We start from the raw sequence: 20,271 nt of genomic DNA, 5'->3' as shown, positions 1-20,271 counted from the left end.
GGAGCCTGCTCGGGGAGGCCAGCACGAGCCGGGCGGGAGCACGCGCACACCCGCACCCGCACCGCAACAAATGGATGAACTGAGCTTTCACTATGCTAATTTAGACACGATAAATATTTAACTAACCCCCCTAATAGCCAGCCCGAGAGGCGCCCGGCCGCCTTTACGCGCCTCTTAACCATCCATGTTTCCCCAGAAGTGGGCGCACAAGGAGGGGGTGTCCCCTCCCCCCTCCCGCCACCTTCCTTCCCAGCAGCCCAACGGCGGGAGCGAGTGCGCCTGACTGCCTTGTCACGCCAGAGGCCTGGGAGCCCCGTCTCCGTAAAAGGGGAAGGGGTCCCTGTGTCTGTGGAGAAGGTCAGGCTGGCTTCAGTGGCAGGCTGCTGATTCGTGGTGCGGCACAGCCTGGCCCGTCCAGGTTTTGTCAGGGTGAGAAACTGCTCGAGAAGGTTAGGCGGCCGTTCTTGGGCACCTCATGTCCTGCAGGTGTTTTGGGGAAAACACAGCCTGAAAATGCAGTTGGTAGCTTCATGGACAGGCTGCTTAGCTGGGCCCAGGCCCGGGTTGTGGGAGAGATGAGAGTCTGCCCAGCCCTCCATGAAGTCCCCCCTCCCATGCAAATCCTGTTTCCTCAAGCGCTGCAGGATGTCTGCCACACACAAGAATCTGGCACTCACATTTTAGGTGTGAAGATGCTTATAAACGTGGGGTGGAGGGAGGCTGGTGATAAAAGGGTGCTCTCATGCATAGGAAGTTGGGATGGAGTATTATTTTTCTGTTAATTTTTTAAACAGTTGTCGCTGTCGGAACTGAGCACTGAATGAATCAAACCCTTCTTTGATATTATGCAGTTTCTGAGGGTCTGATCTGAGTTCTTGATATCACTGGTTGAAGCACTTGCAGAAGGGATGCACCTTGGAAGCTTGAAGAGGCAACAGAAAATGTCACTTGCCTGCTGTGTGAAGGACCATGGCGCTTTAAGCTACTCAGCTGGTTGATGTGTGTGACCCGTGAATTTTTAAGAATTCATGTGGCAGCTGTGCCACTCCTGCTAAGCAGCTCTCCTCAGAAAGCAGCCATGCAGTTTACCAGCTCTGTTAATTTGTTAATCTGAAGATTACAGTATCTATTATTTATTCTTAAACTATCTTCCACCTGCTAGGTAAACAGTATATACCAGATGCTGTTTTATCAATCCCTTTCAAAAATTTCTTTCGAAACAGGACTGCTTTGGAATCCCATGTGGATTGGAGGCACATGCATGATATGCAATAAACATCAATACAGTATTACTTGTTTACTCAATGCCTTTGGCAGCAGCCTGATTTTATGGGGTTCCAGGGCAAACCACATTCAGTAGCTTACACGAGGTGCAAATACACTCATATATACCTCTTAGATTAAGAAACTATGGAAACAGAGGTTTCCATTGTCTGAACACACATACACATGCACAATCAATCCCTATATTTGAAGTGCTACTGGATAGAATGTCAACTATGTAATCCAATTGTGAAAAATCACAATGTTGTTCCCCCCTCCCCAAGGTAAATTACAGCTTATTTACATTCTTTGGACCTGATCCCTGCTCTCCTTTAAGGTGTTCTAAGTCAGGAGTAACTTTATTCAAGTTACTATGCGAGAAGGATCAGATCCTTGGTATTGCCTTAGACATCACACTAAGGAGACAGGGAATACAACAAAGGAGAGGTAGAATTGTTAGCTAGTTTTCAATAGGGTCAGATACTGGACTATTAGCAAAGTAAATCCTAGGCACACAATAGAATATGCATTTGTTGTCATGCAATCTATAATTATCCAACAGGCCTGGAAATCATGTTTTCCCATTTTTGTAAACTATGAAGCAGGAATCATTTAAACAATTTCTGTTTAGCACAGCAGATAGTGTATTTCTGAACCCTTGCAGAAAATTCAGGCATTCATGAGAATGGAAACAGGAAGCTAGCTCTGCTACATTTGACTTCTGAAAGGGGAAAAACCCACAAACAGCTTCACATATGCCTTTGTAGGTAATCTTGCTTTAATTTTTTTCATTTTAGAGTACTCTTTTGTTTAAGACCAACAGGAAGAAAAATATGTATTATTAATGTGTGAACATCTATCTGTATATATAAACATACAACTAGGGATAGACACTTATTTGTGGAGATAAATTAAACATTCCAGTTTTTGACATAAAATGACTGCTTGCTTCTAAATGCTACTGAACTTGAGCAGGATACAAAGAGCCTGGTCTAATGTCAATTTAAGTCAATGGAAGTCCATTTAATTGATTCCAATGGGCACTGTATTGGGCTCTGTTTGGTAGAAAGTGCTTGAAGGATCAGGCCCCTAATCTCATTTTCTAGTTTATCAAAACACTTAAGACTTCCTCATTCTCACTTTATGTTTCTCTTTGCAAAGGTTAAACATTGTATTTTTTATATTTACTATTTTCTCTGTTATCTATAGTCACCAATCAGTTCCTCAACTTTCCCATCTCTGAAATGGGATCTGTGGATGAAAACTGTTTCACATGTTTATTCATGAAGCAATTCTAACCTTCCTTTTGTCATGCTGACTGGAAGTTTTGCTTTTGTATTCTTTGCACCTGTACAATTTCAACTGATGACAACTGAACTGAATTGTTATTTGGTCTGAAGCCTGAAATTGTCAGAGTGAGTGAAAAGTGTTTGAAAGGTCATCTTAAGCTATGAGCAGATGATGTAAAAATACTGGTGGAAGAAAGAACAGAAGTGAGGTAAAGGAATGATATAAACTAAAACTAGATGTCACTGAAAAAGCACAGCTGCTTGGGGTTTTGAAAAAATCTGGCTGAGGTTACAGAATTGTTATAAAATATTTGATCTCTTCTAAAGCTCAATTAAGAGTACACATTTATTATGCCAGACCTCAGAGGAATCAGGTCAGGAAAAAAGAACATTTTAAAGCTCTTTGGGGTAAGGATGATCAACTGCTCTGTTTGTACAGGGCCGAGCACAATGGGGCCCCATCTCTAGTTGGTCCCTTTGCATTATCTCACCATAATCCCAACTGAGAACAATAAAAAATGTGATGACCTTGAGTGGTGATCACAGTCCAGCTGTAGAATTAGTGCTGTCAGAATTAGTGTTGCCTTTAGTATGCACATATTTTTAAGCCTGGGAATCCCATAAATCCTTTTGCATGTGGGATCAATTGTAACATCTATTGTCATGGGTTTATGGATGAGCTTTCATAAGATCTAAGGTCCAGAATCAATAGCATATGGAATGTCAAGGATGCGGATATTCTGAATCCTGACTTGCTTCTCAGGTGGCTCCAATTTTCTTCCCAGAAAAAAAAGATTGCTGCTAAATGATTCTGTTAGTCTGGTTGTGTCTTTTGAAGTTCCTTTTATTTCTTTGAGCTTAGATTCCATGCAATTCTATCACTGCCCGGGACTGGAAACCCTTGTGTATCTAATAAAGCTAACTGTTTCCCAGCAGATGTCTCTATTTTGGCCTTTACTGAGGGGGACATGCTTCACCAGGGATGCCATCCCCATGTGTCGGGCCAACATCACCTCTAAGGAGATTCCACAGACCCCTTGCTCTTCAACTTGTGTTTTGGAGAGCAAGATAGTGCTGGTATCCTCTCACAGCTGCCCATATGCCTGGCACATAAATGTCTGAGCAAATCCATTTGCCTTTATTTGTCCCTGTTTTTCTGATTGTTTCTATACAGTTCAGCAGACAAGGTCCACTTTCATCTCTCTGGAAGAGCAAGAAGTCTATTTGTATGGTATTTAGGGAGATTTTAGGTTGCCTCCCCTCTCTGTGGTTGGCACTGCCTCTGCAAACAGAATATTATCTATCACTCTTTGTTTTTCTCATTTCCACTGACAGCACTTCCCTCAAAGACTGCATACTCAAGTATACAACTTCTCTGATTTACCATGCATCATTCAGGCTGATCAAGAACTCTTTGTATGTGATAAACTGGGTAGACTCTTACAAGGTGAATTCAATGCAATGTCTTTCCTCTAAATCTGTGCTAAATTATTAGCTACCCAGATCTAATCACATTTGACCACTCCTGGTTATTTGCTAAGTACCTAAAACTGAATACCCAGAGAGTAGGAGAAATACAGACAGGGACATGATGGGCATTGTCTGTAATAGGAAACTCCTGTCTGCAGATGCATGTGAAGGACAGATTGTGTCAGACAATGGTATCAAGGGATACACTCCATAAGTGAATGAATCCATGTGAGTGTAAGACACAAGTTGTGCATTTTCCTCAAGAAGTAGGTGAACATCTCCAAGAACATAAATCTATTTTATGAACAACATGGGTTTTGAGTGTTTCCACTGCCTTCTCAGCAGGGCAGGATAACAAGCAAACCAAATCATATGGCAAATCTTGGGCTAGGTCTTGGAGTCAGTTCTCAATTACTTTGTACTTAGGTAAAGTTAGGCTGGGAGTTTTGCTTGAGTGATGACTTAGGGAAAAGGGAGAACTATATTGTTACAGTCACTTTCCAGTCACCTCAGCAATGTGAGTGGTGCTGGTGTCCAAGATCTACCATCCTTCAGGATGATATAGCCTGCTCCCCTGCCTTTCTCTGTAGGCTGGTACAGTGTGGGTGGTCTTGGTGCCTCACTTGGAACAAAAGGCATATGGCACAGTGGGCAGTTCATAAGCTCCCCAGTTCAGAACTGGAACTATCCCTTGCCTCTTGCAATGAGCAAGCAAAAGGCATGGGTGCTCCCTGTAACATCTTTCCTGAATACTTGGTGCTGCAAGGACAACCTGGCCTCGATAAAAACTTCAAGACTGGGCCTGTTCTCTGTATCCTAGAAACACTTCAATCATATGGGAATAGTTAAAGGTAAGAGAATATATCAGAGATCATCTGTCTTTTAAGCTACGCTCAGGTCCTAGACGGAAATATATTGGCACAGCTGGATGCAACCATCAGGATGGAGCCTGGAAATACATGTTGGAAAGCTCTGGCAGGCACAAAACAGAGCTCTGTGCTTTTTTTCCTTTAAAGTTGTTTGGCTGCAGGGATGTTGTCGGTCAGCCTCTGGGAGTCCCACCTTTGTTATAATCTCACTTTCTTCTGAGTATTCTCCGATGAGTCATTGAGATGCAAGATCAGCATTGACCATCTATCTTATGGGCATTCAGGGTGATGTGACCTTTCCTTGATCCATTCTTTTCAGAGTGGGCTGCCGTTGGCATTGCTCCGATTCCAACATTTACTGAAGCAGGATGGAAAAAACAGTTGGCAATTGAGATAAGTAGGATTTATGGAAGTCAAACAAGCCTATCCAATGCACTGACTGCCAATGCTATAGGAAGGGAATTTTGTCCTGAAAAGCAGCTGGAGGTCTGATATGTGCAGTGTCCTTCAGTTAAAGAGCACATTAGGCCTCTGTTTGTACACAGTGTTGCTATGGGCCGGGTGTAACAACTGTTCTTCATTTAAGATAGTTATAAGAAACAGTTAACCTTCACAGAACCAGAAAGCTGAAACAATAGTCTTCCCCTGCCCTCATAGGCATGTGTCACCCAAAACAAAGGCACATTGCAAGGCACATGTGGGCAGATGGGTGTGTGACTGTCGGGGTTTTTGAAGGTTTGTGTGTCTGTGAAAGAGTCAGGAAAGGACAAGAGACTGATACCTAAAGTAGCAAGGAAACACTAGATCTTTTTGGAAAAAGCACAAGGAATGTAACCTCGGGAAAGTGTGATGGCTGAAAGGGAACAGTCCTGTATTTGGCTCCTGCTGCATTAAAGGAAGAAAAAAATATTGTATTTTCCTTGAAAATTAATTGGATACATCAAGAAAAATATAACTCCATCAAGTTCTCCTAATAGTAAGAGCCATAAAATCATATCCTAAATTTGGCTTCTTGTTTAGGGACAAAAAAGATAAGGTATGTAGTGGCCAGTATATCTTTATTTTGTTTTATTACTGAATTGAGTTCTATAACTGGATTTGGGAATATTTATCCCATGGGGCAGATTTTGTCTTCTCTCATATCGGTGCCAATTGAGAGAAGTTATTCTGAAGTCTACTGAAGTTATATTAGTGTAACTAGTGTAAATAAAATGACAAATCTCACCTATTTCATCATTTTGTTATGTTCTACTCGGTGTACTATTGAGTTACTTGCTGTCACTTTCCTTCTTTCTGTTCAGAGAATATTAACATGTTTGCATATGTAAATGTGTTAAAGTGAACACTGGCTAAGGGAATACATTAAACTCCGTGCTCCTTCCAAGCTGATTTAATTTGACAGCACCTCCATTAAAAATAAAAAGCATCAGTTTTCCCTGTGTGACTAGATGTACAGTAATTAGCTTGTTAGAGCAGGAAACACCTCCTTTCATAATTGATTTTGCACCCCTTTTACTTGTATATCCCTGACAAGATGTTTCTGGTTCCCCAAGGAGGCCATCAGTACTTCCCTTGTGTTTGGAATTTCATGAGTGTGAATAATGAATATGATTTATCCCTCTCCACACTCCCAAGCACATATAACATATGTAGCAGATTTGTGAACTGGACCTCACATTAGAAATATGGGTGTCAAAGTATTAATAACACAGTGGCCAACTGAGCTTTAGAGGCGGAACCCCGTTAAAAGCAATGCTTTTCTGGGCATTAGCGGACAAGAATGTATCGCATCATGTTTGTCCACAAGGGAGAAAAAAATGGAGGAAGATTTTTTGAATGACCTGCACATCTGAGTTAGCATGCCAAATTGGTTGCTTATTATAGTTGGCACAGTGCCGTAGTGGGCTAATGTGTTAATAATGTGTAATGTTTCTCTTTGGCAGTGGCACCACTCTTCATTAGCACTTCTGCAGCCTTGTCACTGCTGCTTATATCTACATTTTGCTTGTGATGCTCAAGGTTGGGTATTCAGAATCAGGATTTTAGATCTGCTAATACATGTCAGACACTCTTTAAAATGGATTTTAGAAGAGGCTGAATAATTTTATGGCTACTAATAACATTTGTAGCTATGTGAGCTAGGAGAATGATAAGAGTAATCACATTTCATGTTTTGTGGCATAAAATGAGCAACTGTAAGGGTCAGGAAGGTATTTACTCCTTGCCCTCTTCTCCTGGGAGCTGCAGTCTTTTCCAGTGGCTTAGTAGCTTAGTGATGTTTTGAATTTGAAGCAGCGAGTAATATCAGTCTAATTCAGGATATCAGACTAAATGGGCCAAGAAGCTGATCTGTAAGCACTCTATCAGTAAACAGAGTGGAGAATTCAATAGGATGCTTTGGTTTTAAATTGATTAAAACCCAATCCAATGGACAGTAAAGAGAAAGAGTCTCACCAGCTTTACTGGTGAGCTCTAAAAAGCTTAAAAATAAAGTCGCTATATCAGAGCACTGCATCCTGAAGTCAGGTCAATGTGCCACCCATGTTTTAAACTTTCTAACACATAAGGACATCACATATTTTCTTTACATTTAAATATTTTCTCAGATTAAAATAGCAATGGTCACCTTTATACTGAGCATTTCCTGTCAGTTAATGAACAGTAAGTCTAAGAACGTGAGAAAAAGCCAAAGAACCTAATCAGCAACTCCAGTCACTTATTAACTGCCAGGAAATGCCTTCTCTGTCAGCCATTACTGCTAAACTACAAATGTGATAGAGGCTGTTGAATATATTTAATGTTCATGAAAGAGAAATGACCAGTTTAGGAGCGTGAAAAAGGCTGTCTGCAGAAGAATACAGATTTAAATATTTTGCTTCATCTATATAGTAGCAGTTAGATTATTATATACATTTGATTAATGCTTTATTATGATTAATGACAATTTATATAACCTTTGTTAAAATAATCTATGATTTATATAGGCATACACATGTATTGAGAGATATATCATGGAATCATGGGTTGTTACTCAATGGTTAAGGTTGAGTCAAATTTCACACTTAATTACATAGGCCTATATACAAACAAATGTTAAATACATTTGTTCAACCTCTTACATAAAATAGCAAAGCCAGAAATGAAAAAAATCTCATCTTTGGCAAGGGAATCATTTCTATTTGTATGATATTTAATTGAAGTCTTTTTTTATAAAGACTTTTAGTCTAATGTTTTAGTATTTTCTGTATATTGTCCCTGAGCATTTTAGCGCAGTTAATATAATGTGTTCTATAAAGTCTTTTAGTAGAATGCACCAGCGATGTACTGAAGAATCAAAGAATCCACTTAATACAATGCTCAACTTTTATTAAAAGAAACATACAGTGAGAGAGAAACAGTTATCTAATAGATAGCCAATGGACTTGTCAAAGTTATTTGGTGGATAATATTTTTTGGAAAATGGAATTTTTGCAGAGAGCTTGTTTATGTCAAAAAGTTTAGATTTTCATAAAAAATTGGACTCAATTTTGGGAGGGGGTCATTCACTGAAAAGTCAAAACTTTTAGATTTCAGTTCCTTCAAATATATATTTTCTGTTTTCAGGTTTTGGTTTCTTTGACAAAATCATATACAAATGTTAAGAAAAATAATTAATGATCAGTTCCAACCCACTTCAGTTTTCTTTTATTTCTTAATCAACGTAGAATAGCTCTGTCTTCAGGTAACAGTTCAAATAAGAACATCAGTTGCAAAAACATATTTTAGATGTTGCTTGTCAGATAATTTTGTGCCGTTTATGCAGCAGGTGGTGATTTAAGTGACTCAGATTAAAAAGGTTGAGAAACTTAACCCTTTATTTGATGGACTCTGATTTTATGCATAGCCTGTACTTGACAGTACCTTAATATTGCATTTCATTATTACGGTCAGTAGTAGAGTCAAACTGTTTTGCTTCACTGGTAGCCAAGTAACATACTTTCTCTGGGGAGAGTAAGTAACCTTGCTATGTTACATTCTCTAATATTACATGAAAAAATACGTTAATAGATTCATAGATTCTAAGGCCGGAACAGACCTCAGAAGGTCATGGGGTCCGGCCCCCTGCACCAAGCAGGAAAGACAGCTGGGATCAGGTGATGTCAGTGAGAGGACCATCCAGTCTCCTCTTGAAGATTTCCAGGGTAGGTGAATGCATCACCTCTGGAGGGAGCTTATTCCACAGTCTGGACACCCTGACTGTGAAGAAGTTTTTCCTAATGTTGAGTCTGAATCAATTTTCCAGGAGTTTGTGGCCATTACTCTTGGTTTTCCCCTTGGGTGCCCTGGTGAACAGTTGTTCACCGAGCCCTTGATGTACTCCCTTAGTGTAGTGGTAAGCTGCTACCAGATACCCTCTTAGCCTTCTTTTCCTCAGGCTAAAGAGTCCCAGGTCCCTCAGCCTTTCATCATATGGTAAGTGTAAGACTCTGCTCATAGGGGTGGCTCTTTGGACTCTCTCAACTTTGTTATAGTGTGGTGCCCAGAACTGGACACAGTACTCCAGTTGCAGTCTCACCAGTGCTGAGCAGCGGAAGAATCAATATCTTGGTTTTGCTGGAGACTCATCGATTGATGCATGCCAGAGTATTATTTGCCCTAATGGCTACAGCATCGCACTGCATCACACATATTCATATTGTGGTCTATTATTAACCCCAGGTCCCTTTCATTTGTGGTGCTAGTCAGTTTGGTGTTGCCAAGGCTGTAGGTATGTTGGGGGTTGCTTGTCCTGAGGTGGAGCATCTTACAATTTTCAATGTTGAACTTCATCAGATTTCGATCCACCCAACTTGCTAGCCTGTCTAGATCTGCCTGTAACTGCAGCCTATCTTCAAGTGGGACCACGCTCCCCAATAACTTGGCCAATGAACTCTTCACCCCCACATCCAAATTGTTAATAAAGATGTTGAAAAATACTGGACCGAGCACCAACCCCAGTGGGACACTGCTGCCCACTTCTCGCCAGGGTGACACAGATCCGTTCACTACGACTCTTTGGGTTCTAACCTGCAGCCAGTTTCTCACCCACCTGACTGTCTCAGAGTTAAGCCCACAATCCTCCAATTTTCTCATGAGGACATCATGGGAGACTAGATTAAAGGCCTTTTGGAAGTCTAGGTATACAATGCCAACCTGCTCTCTCATGTCGAGGGGGCAAGTTACCCGGTCATAGAAGGAGATGAGGTTGGTACGGCAAGACCTGCCCACAGTGAAGCCATGCTGACTGTCATTCAGAATCTTACCTTCTGCAAGGTTATTGCAGATAGACTCCTTGATGAACTTTTCTAGGATTTTCCCTAGGATGGAAGTTAGGCTGATTGGCCTATAGTTACCTGGGTCCTCTCTCCTGCCCTTCTTGTGGATGGGCACAACAATGGTCTTCTTCCATTCCTCAGGGACTTCTTCTATTCAAATTGAATTCAACTAGTGCTCATGGCCGAGACATGCCGCGGCCATGGCAGTATGGACAGGACCCAGAAAAAGACCCGCGCCAGACTGCCTGGGCACAGCGGGATGATTCCAACCAGTTTTGAGGCGGTCACAAAATGAGTCCTAGTCTCTCTGCTGCCAAAAGAGCAAGTCCCTGGAGTTGAACAGCTGAAGTGCATAAAATTCTGTGTCCTTTGCACTTTGCTCAGAGAGTCTGTGTGTTTAGCACCGGATTTAGGCACAAGCTAGGACACAAGCCTGAAGAAGAAGATACTTCTAAACTGAAAAATGAAGAGACTAAAAGGTATCACCTAAAAGGAGTTCAGTGATGAGCTGCAGTTCCAGCCTCGACACCCAGGAGAAGGCAGTGTGGTGTGTTGATGACTTCAAAATTGGCTGTCCTCTGGGAAAAGGACACTTCGGAATTGTGTATTTGGCTTGTGAAAAAGTAACTAAATGTATTGTGGCACTGAAGGTGCTCTTTAAACCTCAGTTGGAGGAAGCTGGACTAGAGTGGCATCTGAGGAGAGAAGCACAAATACAATTTCTTCTTGGACATCCCAGCATTCTCAGATGGTTTGGCTGTTTTCAGGATGCCACAAAGGTATACATTATTCTAGAGTGGGCATCTCATGGAGAAGTCTACCAAAAGCTATAGAAGCTTATGAAGTTTGGTGAGCAAAGAACTGCTAATTACATCGCAGACCTAGCAGATGCTCTATCATACTGTCATTCAAAACGTGATTTTCAATGACATCAGACCAGAAAACTTGCTTCTTGGCTCAAAGGGAGGGCTGAAGATGATAGATTTTGGATGGTTTGTGCATGCTCCATCATCTAGGAGGACCATTTGTTGTGGAACACAGACCTGCTTCCTGAAATGACTGAAGGAAAATATATGATGAAAAGGTGGATAGCTGGAGCCTGGGGGTTCTGTGCTATGAGTTCCTAGTGGGAAAATCTCCTTGTGTGGCAGAGACTCATCAGGATACTTACAGATGTATTTCAAAGGTTGAATTCAGCTTTCCTCCCTTTCCATCAGAAAGATCTAGTTTCAAAGCTTCTGTAACATGATCCATACCACAGACTACTGCTTAAAGATGTTCTTGAACATCCGTGGATTAGAGTGAACTCTACAACATTACCAGCTAACAGAGCGAGTGAGACTGCGAGCAGTCGAAACAGAGAAACTGTTAACAGAATGTAGACGTAGGAAGGTGGCTCTCTTGCCTTTCCATGAAAATAGAAGCCTTGTAATTGCACTCATCATGCAACCAAGTCCAAGTCATGGCTTAGTGAACAGTGCCATAACAAATCCCAGAGATGCCTGTGGTTTTTGTTTTTTAATTTATTGGGCTGCTATGAGTATCTGAAAAATGTAGTGATCCAAAGCTGAATGAAATATGGCTATGCTTCCTAGCAACTGTCATAACAACTATGTTTGAATTTTTTTGTTTTTTTTACTGTCACTCCTGTTTACTGTAGTGTAATTGAAACTTTTTAAAAAAACTTTTAAAAAATGTTATGCAAACTCATTGCGGGAACAGTATTGGGATGTTATACAGTGGGTGTATCTTCATGTGCATTAATGTCCTTTTCCTAATGCGCATTAAATTTAGTACCACCAATGTGAGCTACTAAATCAATGTGCATTAGGCTGTGCTAATGCACAGTAGCACAAGCACACACTTTTTAGGTGATGCTTAATGTGCAGTAGCCTATTTTACTGTGCATTAGCGTATGAGCATGGTTTTTAATGTGTTGCTTTAATGGGCAGTAAAATAGGCTACTGTGCATTAAAGCACACGTGTATATGTGCCCAGTAATAGTTATCTGATTGTGCTGTCTGACCTCATCTTACTATGAATGAACACCTTTAAGTTTTTTAGTGCTGCAAACAAGATACGACTATTATAGCTTAGCTAATATTACATACACATGTTTTCAGCTTCATGACATGTTTAATCTGCTCAAATGATTGTGTGTCTAGTCTGTAGATGATAAAAGCCGTAACATGATTACAGGGAATGGAGATGCTTCTTTAGCGTAAATGGTAGTTGCAAAGGCTTGTTTTTTTACAGATGAAGGTAAGAGTCTGTATCCCAGATGGGACAATGTTGAATTTAGCTGCTGACTCCATTGTTTTAGGTTACAAACCCCAGTGTTTTAACTTTCATATGAAGCAGAAATGAGGAAAACATACAAAAATGTACCTAAGAGGGACCTTTTAGAGATACAGTCATATCAAAGTGCCCAACAGCATTAACTAGACAGCATTTGTTTTTCTTTGATATGGGTTGACTATTAAAACTCAGGGTAACACAGTATGAAGCTATTTCACAGTTCACTTGCTTTTGTTGCAGAAAAATCAAGTCTCTTAGTCAAATGTAGAATTTTTTAATGTCTAATGCCTAAAACAATTGGTCTGTAATGCATAGAGGCAACAAGAGGCAGTGTATTTATAGCACAAACATGCAACTCATGAGATATTAGTTTGCTCCCAGCCTTTTTTCAGCCATTTTCCTGTGAGAATTCACTTAAACTTTCCAAGCCTGAACCCTGGCCTTCATCTGGCTGTTTGCACAGTTTGAAAGGGGCTTCAAAGAGTGGCAGCTGGAGGTTTCCCTGAACATCCCAGATGGCATTAAACCAGCATAACTCACTCTGTCACCCTCTCTGCAGCACTACAAAGCACGGTGTCAGGGTCTGGAGTCTCTTGAGCTCTTGAATTCTTTAGACTCCTGTTAATATCTTTCTACCAACTAAGTTGTGTTTGGATGGATTTTTATTTGGCAGAGTGAAGCAAAGTGTAACACTCCGTTTGAGGGCCCAGAAGACTGGATGAGCCTAATTTTTATAGAGTGTGTCTACACATGCTGGTATGGCACCATTGTTACCACACCATCTTTTAGAACTCCCTTTTGGAAGCACTAAAAGACAGCAAAGTAATAGCTGGTACTGCGCCATGTGTGCTGCGCAGGTTTATTTTTAGGCACTATGTTGCTGTAGCAACATGCGATAATGGGGGAGCACATTGCTACAGTGACATACCTGCAGTATCATGAGTTTTGCCCATGGGTGCTATGTTGCTGTCATGCATTGCTATGGTGATGTAATGTTATGTGTAAATGCACCCAAAGAATACCCATTTCATGCAGCATAGAAGCATTTTGATGTCAGAGGTTACTTGGCCAGTTATCATTCACTCCGCCTGGTTCATTTTCATACCTCAACACCATTGGTTCAAATGAATCAGCAGACAAACCTGTAGATCAGGAAGCCACACGGAATTTTTTTTTCCTTTCCCACCATTTTCATGAGGGTTTTCTTTGTTGGAAACTTGTATTTCTTAAAAACTGAAAAAGAAGCATTCAGGCCACTTGTCTCTTATTCATGTGTAAAGTCTTTGAGAGACACACATACATGCAAGGTCTTAATTTTTATAGACAAATAAGTGTACTTTTTCACAACTGTCACCATATCTGGAGGATGTACTTCAGAGTCCTGTTTTTTGCATTTCTTCTGATTTAGTAGCTGTTTATACATACCTTCCTACATACCTCTCTCTTTTTCTGCCTGAAAGGAGGTAAGGAATACCATTACTCAGCATTAATCGTCAAGCTAATCAATAGAGTGCAGGTTCACAGTACCAGCAGGATATGACTCGTCACCAGGAGACTGCAGGTCCTGGGCCAACAGCGCGCTGTGAAGGTGGGGTGAATGTCAGTGGTAAGGTATCAGTTACTGCTGGTGTGTTTTGTTTATCTCTACATTTTGGCAGCTTGAAGTGAAAGGAGCTAATTCCTTCAGTGGTAAAGGTAAAATGTAATTTAAAGTAGTGTTAAAAATTGGGATGGACAAAGTATGACAAAAGCATTTCTCTGACATTCAAAAATGTGCTGCTGATGAGGATGGAACTTGTTGCTACATCAGGGACATAATGGGAAAGGCCATAGTAAAACAGAATTTCCTAACTGAGGTCTCAGAAACAGTAAGTGTAACACCACCTCACTGTGTTAGGGGATTTTGTGTATATCTATCATCAAGGCTACATTTGTCTGCAGGATTAATCACTTTTTGATCCAGAGGGTTTAAGACAGACAGCTTACTAGGAATGTGCTTCATGGAGCTCCCAGGCTGACAATTAGCTATGTTTCTTCAGTTGAGCTTGTTTATAAGGCCTCTCACCCATCACATGGCTCTCATGGCCTCATCTTCCTGCCCTATTAAAACATTTATTCCATTTGTTCTGTTTTTTTTTTTTTTAAATGAGGGATCAGTGATAAAAAACGGAAGCAGAAAGCTTCTTGCTGATAAGCAGAGAGCAAGTTCACTGCATGGGTGGCATTAGAAAGAAATCCTTAGAGAAGTGTGGCCACAGCACTTCTACTTGCTTTTGGGCTTGATACTGGGAGGTACAGACAATCTTCAACTCACAGTGAGGGTAGCAGAAGTCCAAATTTTCCCCCTTCTTCCCCTTGCAGGGCATTGGTAATTCAAATGGACTTCCAAGGAGGTTATTTATGTCCCACAGGAAAGGAAATCAGGTCCTGGAGGTTCAGGGCACGCTCAAAGCCTCACAGGATCAGACACTTCTGTAGAAGTGAATGTCTGCTCGCTAGGGGCTCAGCTGCATCATTCATTCCTGATCCTCATCATTACACCAACTGTGCCTCTGTACAGCCTTTCACAAGAGCTTAATCTTACACTGTGCCAGTCCTGATTTGCCATGTGACAGGAATTGGGGCACATCTTTCCCCCTTACACAGCCCCACAGTGAAGCTGCCTCATTTGAGGGGAGACCATCCCTGAACTGCAGTTGCACTTGACCATTAGCAAGGGCAGCACAAAATGGAGGAGGTCTCCCATGCCTTGTGCCAGCAGACACACTCTGGCGGTAGAGACAACATGACCATAAGAAAGAATGAGGAAACTTGAAAAGCTAATGAACAGTTGGATAATTTGCATAGAAAATTAGCACAAAGACATGACTGTCTTCCAACCTGGACTAGACTCAGGAAACCTGGGGTCTGGTCCTGGCTCTGCCTTTGGGTGACCTTGGCCACAAAAGTTGTTTTACTTCTATCTGCCTTGGTTTCGTCATTGATAAAATGGGATTAGTGATCCTGGCCTCCCTTGTGAAGTGTTTTATGATCTCCGGGGGAAAAGCACCAGGTAAGAACCGAATATGATTACTGCCGACTTTACTGAAATAATTGGGAGTCTTTGTATTGATTTCGTTAGGCTCTGACTAGTGAAATTTAGCAGCACTTGTCCACAGGATTTTTCCTGTACGACGTTACTATCACTGTTTGGGTTGGATGCAGCACAAACCAGCCCTTTCAACTATTCAGATAATTTCTGTCCTTACTGTTCATCATTATTCTTTTCATAAAATAACCTTTTTTGTAGTTTATGCATATTTTCAAGATTCTCAATGTCAACTATGTTCTCAAGGTTACTATTGCCATCACTCACAGCAAGGCGGCTGATGAAGGACTCCACTTGTCCATCTCATTATCCACCCATCCACCCATGCTTTGCAGAGGGCAGAGTTTTTTCTTTCAAATGGTATAGTCCAAATGTCCAAGCAGCCTATGTGCTGCTTAAATTTACCAAAGAATGATAAACATGTATTAAATAATACATGTGGGGCTGTATTTTCCTTATAATACAGCTCTGGTAAAATTACAAGACAAAGTCACAGGGCTTTGCTCAGTGCTGCCCTGTTCCTTGGTGAGCTCACATCTAGGGCTGAGTGATATTATATGTGACTCTGAAAGAAATATAAGTTTTCCCAAATCAATTGACTGCTTTGAAGCTAATAGGTCACATTGTGGCCTTTTAAAGCCATTGGTAGGCTTTTTATTAGAAACAAACAAACAAACAAAAATACAAAAAAGCAGATAGCTTAAATAGTGAAAACACAACACACAAGCCAAAAATATGAAATACAAGACATTTTTAAAAGAAACTGGAGCTCCCTGCATGGAGAGACAGAGAAGGGATCTGGCTATGAATTCTGCAGGGATAAGTCCATCTACAGTCTTTAGGAAATGCTGCAAAATCTTTTATTTTGAGAAGAGCTTTTCCCCATATAGAAGTGACACTCGCAATGGAGGCACTACCAAACCTCCAAACCACCAAGTAATAGGAGCAAGCAAATCCCTTAACCAAATCATCCCAGAATTAGCATACAAAAATACATTCAAACCATTTAAAAATCAAGGCCAGAAACCCTGTCTCAAGGAGAGCTTTAACCCTCAAAGGGTGGACCATCTAAAACTCCTTCTCATTCAGGATTGCTACAGGGCAGGAGGCTCCAGCCATCCCAGGATTTGCCATTATGGGGCCCGGGGAGGGGAGTGGAAAAAGAGGATGCATCATGGCTGAGTGGAGGAGAGATGCTTCAGTAGCTGGCGTCCCAAACTAGGTCCAGATATCCCGGATCACTACTCTTTTCTGCCACAGATTTCCTGTGTGACCATGGGAAAGTCACTCAAGTGGTATCTACACTGCTGTGAAGCAAGACCAATGAGGGACAGTTAGTCTGCATGGAGGTCCATGCTACCTCCATTTAATGTCTTCTGGTACCCAAACTACCTCATGTATTTCTAGCAGCAGATATGACCTTAGTGCAGGGGTGGGCAAAATGGCAGATCTGACTGGTGGTCAAACTCCATGTCCCAGCAGCCCCTACACTGCAGTCAGTTTCCATGGAGACACCAGCAGCAGCAGGGCCAGGGAGATGGCCCCAGGAGTGCTGGCAGGGCGGACAGCTGGTCCAGGATCAGGGCTGGGATCGTGTGGCGGTGATAGCATTGTCTGGAGCCAGGGCAGAGCCACAGAGTGTGGACAGCAGATCACAGTCTGCCCTGGCTTCAGACCATACCATCCCTGCTGCAGGATCCCAGCCCTGACCCTGGAGCAGCTCCCTGCTCTGCCAGTGCTGCTGGGGCCAGTCTCCATGAAAACCCTGGCCCCGTGCTGCTGCGGCCCCGCTGCTGCTGGCATCTCCATGGGAAATGGCTGCAGTGATGTGGGCAGGGGCTGTTGGGAAATGGAGTCTGCTGCAGGCCCAGTCCAGCCCACAGGCTGGACTTTGCCCATCCCTGCCTTAGTGTCTCTGCCATAGTTCCCCTATTTGTAAAAGACTTCACAGGGGTCTTGTAAGGATGAATGCATTAGAACAGGGGTGCCACTTCTAGCCCTCAGTGCCGGGTCATCTGCCCTGTGGGAATCCTTCCAGCACCTGGGGTTGGACACAGGCAGCAGAGAGCCCCAATCCCAGCACACAGGGGTGGCACTGGGTCTGATCCAGCCCACGGACTGGCCCAGGGCCAAAACATTGAGCTTCAGCACATTAAAATTCAATGAGGTATTTGGACACTATGGAAATGGGGCTACATAAGTACTATAGATAAGTGGAATATCTGGTCCATTATATATTGGTGTTGGCTCTCTGGTATTGCAGATGCAATATATTACAGGGTAGCTGAGCCCCAGACAAAATAAGAGGTTATCATCCACAGGGCCAGTCCAAGGGTAATTGATGCCCTAGGCGAACTGTGTACCTCAGCACCCCCACCACTTCCAATATAGAGGAAAATAAGAAGTCTAGAATGAAATTTTATGGCCCAGTGGGAAAAGCAGCCGGGAAATCGGCTGCTGCAACCCCAGCACCAGCCCTGGCTCCAGCCCTGTGGGGTGGATGCGCTGGGCAGGAGGGAGGGGCACCGCTGGCCTGGGGGCTGGGGCTGCAGGTCAGGAGTGAGGGGCACTAGCAGGGCTGGGGGCAGCGCTGGTCCAAGCGCTGGCCATAGCAGGCCAGGGCTATTATTTAGAATGATCCTGTTATTTTGTTCTGCATATAATTTTGGTGCCCCCCAAATTTTGGCACCCTAGGCAACTGTCTAGTTCACCTAATGGTTGGACTGGCCCTGGTCATCTAGTAAGGCAGCTTCATTTGTTCCCCCTCCGTCCATAGGACTACAAGAACGTGAAGGCGAACGAGGTGAATATATTTGTGGTGCAGAACAACTGGGGTAGACTGGCAGGGGCTAATGATCTAGAAAATGTTCTGAACAACTTACAAAAATACTGGGGCAAGTTATGGCTCTCTCTGTGCCACAAACAGGAGATCAAGGGGCAAGGGTGAAATGCCCAGCCACTGCCCATACTTAGGAGCTCCATGAAGGAGGCAGTTTGGATGCTGGGTAATGTAGTACTTGGGGAAAAAGAGAAATTATAATAATCTCTGCACCCTGGAGTACAACCGGGGACTTCAGGCTCTACAGGTCAAATGGGAATAAGAAGCTTTTTGGTCTGTTCCCAGTCAGCTGCTGAGCTGCGTATTTCTGAACACTGCTCTAAAATGTCTGATATGGGCATTCCCCACCTGTAGCCTAGCAAGGGGAGGTACAGGGAATTGCCCAGAGGGCATATCTGATGGTCTGATCTGGACCTTAAGGCAAGCAGCTTTTGGGAAGTAGGCAGCTTTTGGGAAGTAGGGTCCCTAAAATACATGAGAAACTGCTCTCTTAACTGGCTTTAGGAGCTACTGTGGGGAAAATCAGGTAAGAATATTTACTTTTTATTAAGCTGGGTACTGGCTTATTTAGACTGCATGTTCATTAGCTGTGTGCAAAGTAACACTGGATGAGAGAATGCTTTGTTGCATGAAGAATGAATGTCCCATCTGACGGGAGCATGCATTATGTAGAAGTATGTGGTAGGAAACAGACTTACTTAAATGGTTATACTGAGCACATTTGGTGAAGAAATATGCATGCATCTGCACACACATGTATGTGTCCTGCAGTATGAATGCAAAATCAAAGGGTGTCAGATAGCTGAAGGCAATGTTATTGAATACCTGCAGGCACTGATTGGGCCTTTGTGTTTTTCCCTTTAGATCCAACTTGCAGCAGTATCTGTTTGAAATTTGGTCAGCCTTTTTCAGATCCCAAGAGAATGACAATGGTGAAAAAACATATCACAACATATGTATTACAGCACTGATTATCATCCACAATGCCACAGCACCCTAGGGTGCTGTGAGATCCTTGTAAGGTTACCATAGACTGATGGTCAATATTAGCACTGTTAGGTGTGCAAATACCTACACATGAGTCACAAGATAAAACCAGATTTCAAACAGATACTGCTTGATCCACAGTGTCAAAAACATTCTGACCTGTTGTTGTCTTCCTGGGTCTTTGCAGCACAAGAACTGCCACATTATTTTTCTGTAGCCAAAAAACCTAGTGAAAGCTAAGGGTTGACATTTTCTGCAGGGTGTCTAGAGTCTAACAAGGGTTCTGATCACTTATACCAATAAAAGTGTAATGTCTGTACCTGGCCTGAATCTCTTTTTTATTTTCTTCATTGCCAGGCAGACCCAAGCCTTCAGTTGGGCTTTGTTGACTGATTCTGGTCATATTCTCATCTGACCCTGTGTTAACTTGGGTTCGTGGCTTCTGAAAACTTTTTGAAGAGAATCACAACATTTTTTCACATGGAAATCAAAACGTAAGCTGCAGCTCTGGCAAAAATATTCTGTTTATGTAAAATAGCTATGGCCAAGAACTACAGGAACCTGTGTATATGTGCCTGTGCAAGCACTTTGCCAGTCACTTATTCAACCTAATTTGATAGAAGAGTTGTTTCTAAATCTGTAACAGACAGCGGCAGGGATAGATCCAGAGGTGATGGCAAGGTTGTACTCCCTCCCGCACCCCCCTTTCAGACCATGGTGCAGGAGCAGCAGTTGAGGACTTTAAAAAGTCTGGAGAGCAGGTGGGAGTCTTCCACTTCTTGGCATCCCTCCCTGCCCTACTCAGTGGCACCTCCCCTTTCCCCTCCATTCTTCATCTGGCTGCATGGGGAGTAGTGGCAGAGGGTGGGTTCCC

At 42.5% G+C, this 20,271-nt stretch overlaps 1 pseudogene; it reads left to right on the top strand.

The window, feature by feature from the left end:
- The first annotated feature begins 10,688 nt into the window (after positions 1-10,688).
- Positions 10,689-11,567, top strand: LOC109308763 (annotated as a pseudogene).
- The last annotated feature ends 8,704 nt before the right edge of the window (positions 11,568-20,271 follow it).

Source organism: Crocodylus porosus, unplaced genomic scaffold (genome assembly GCF_001723895.1).
Source record: "Crocodylus porosus isolate Cpor-Errol unplaced genomic scaffold, CroPor_comp1, whole genome shotgun sequence".
NCBI lineage: Eukaryota > Metazoa > Chordata > Crocodylia > Crocodylidae > Crocodylus > Crocodylus porosus.
Note: the sequence above shows the minus strand (reverse complement) of the source record. Positions and strands in the feature narration are given on the sequence as shown.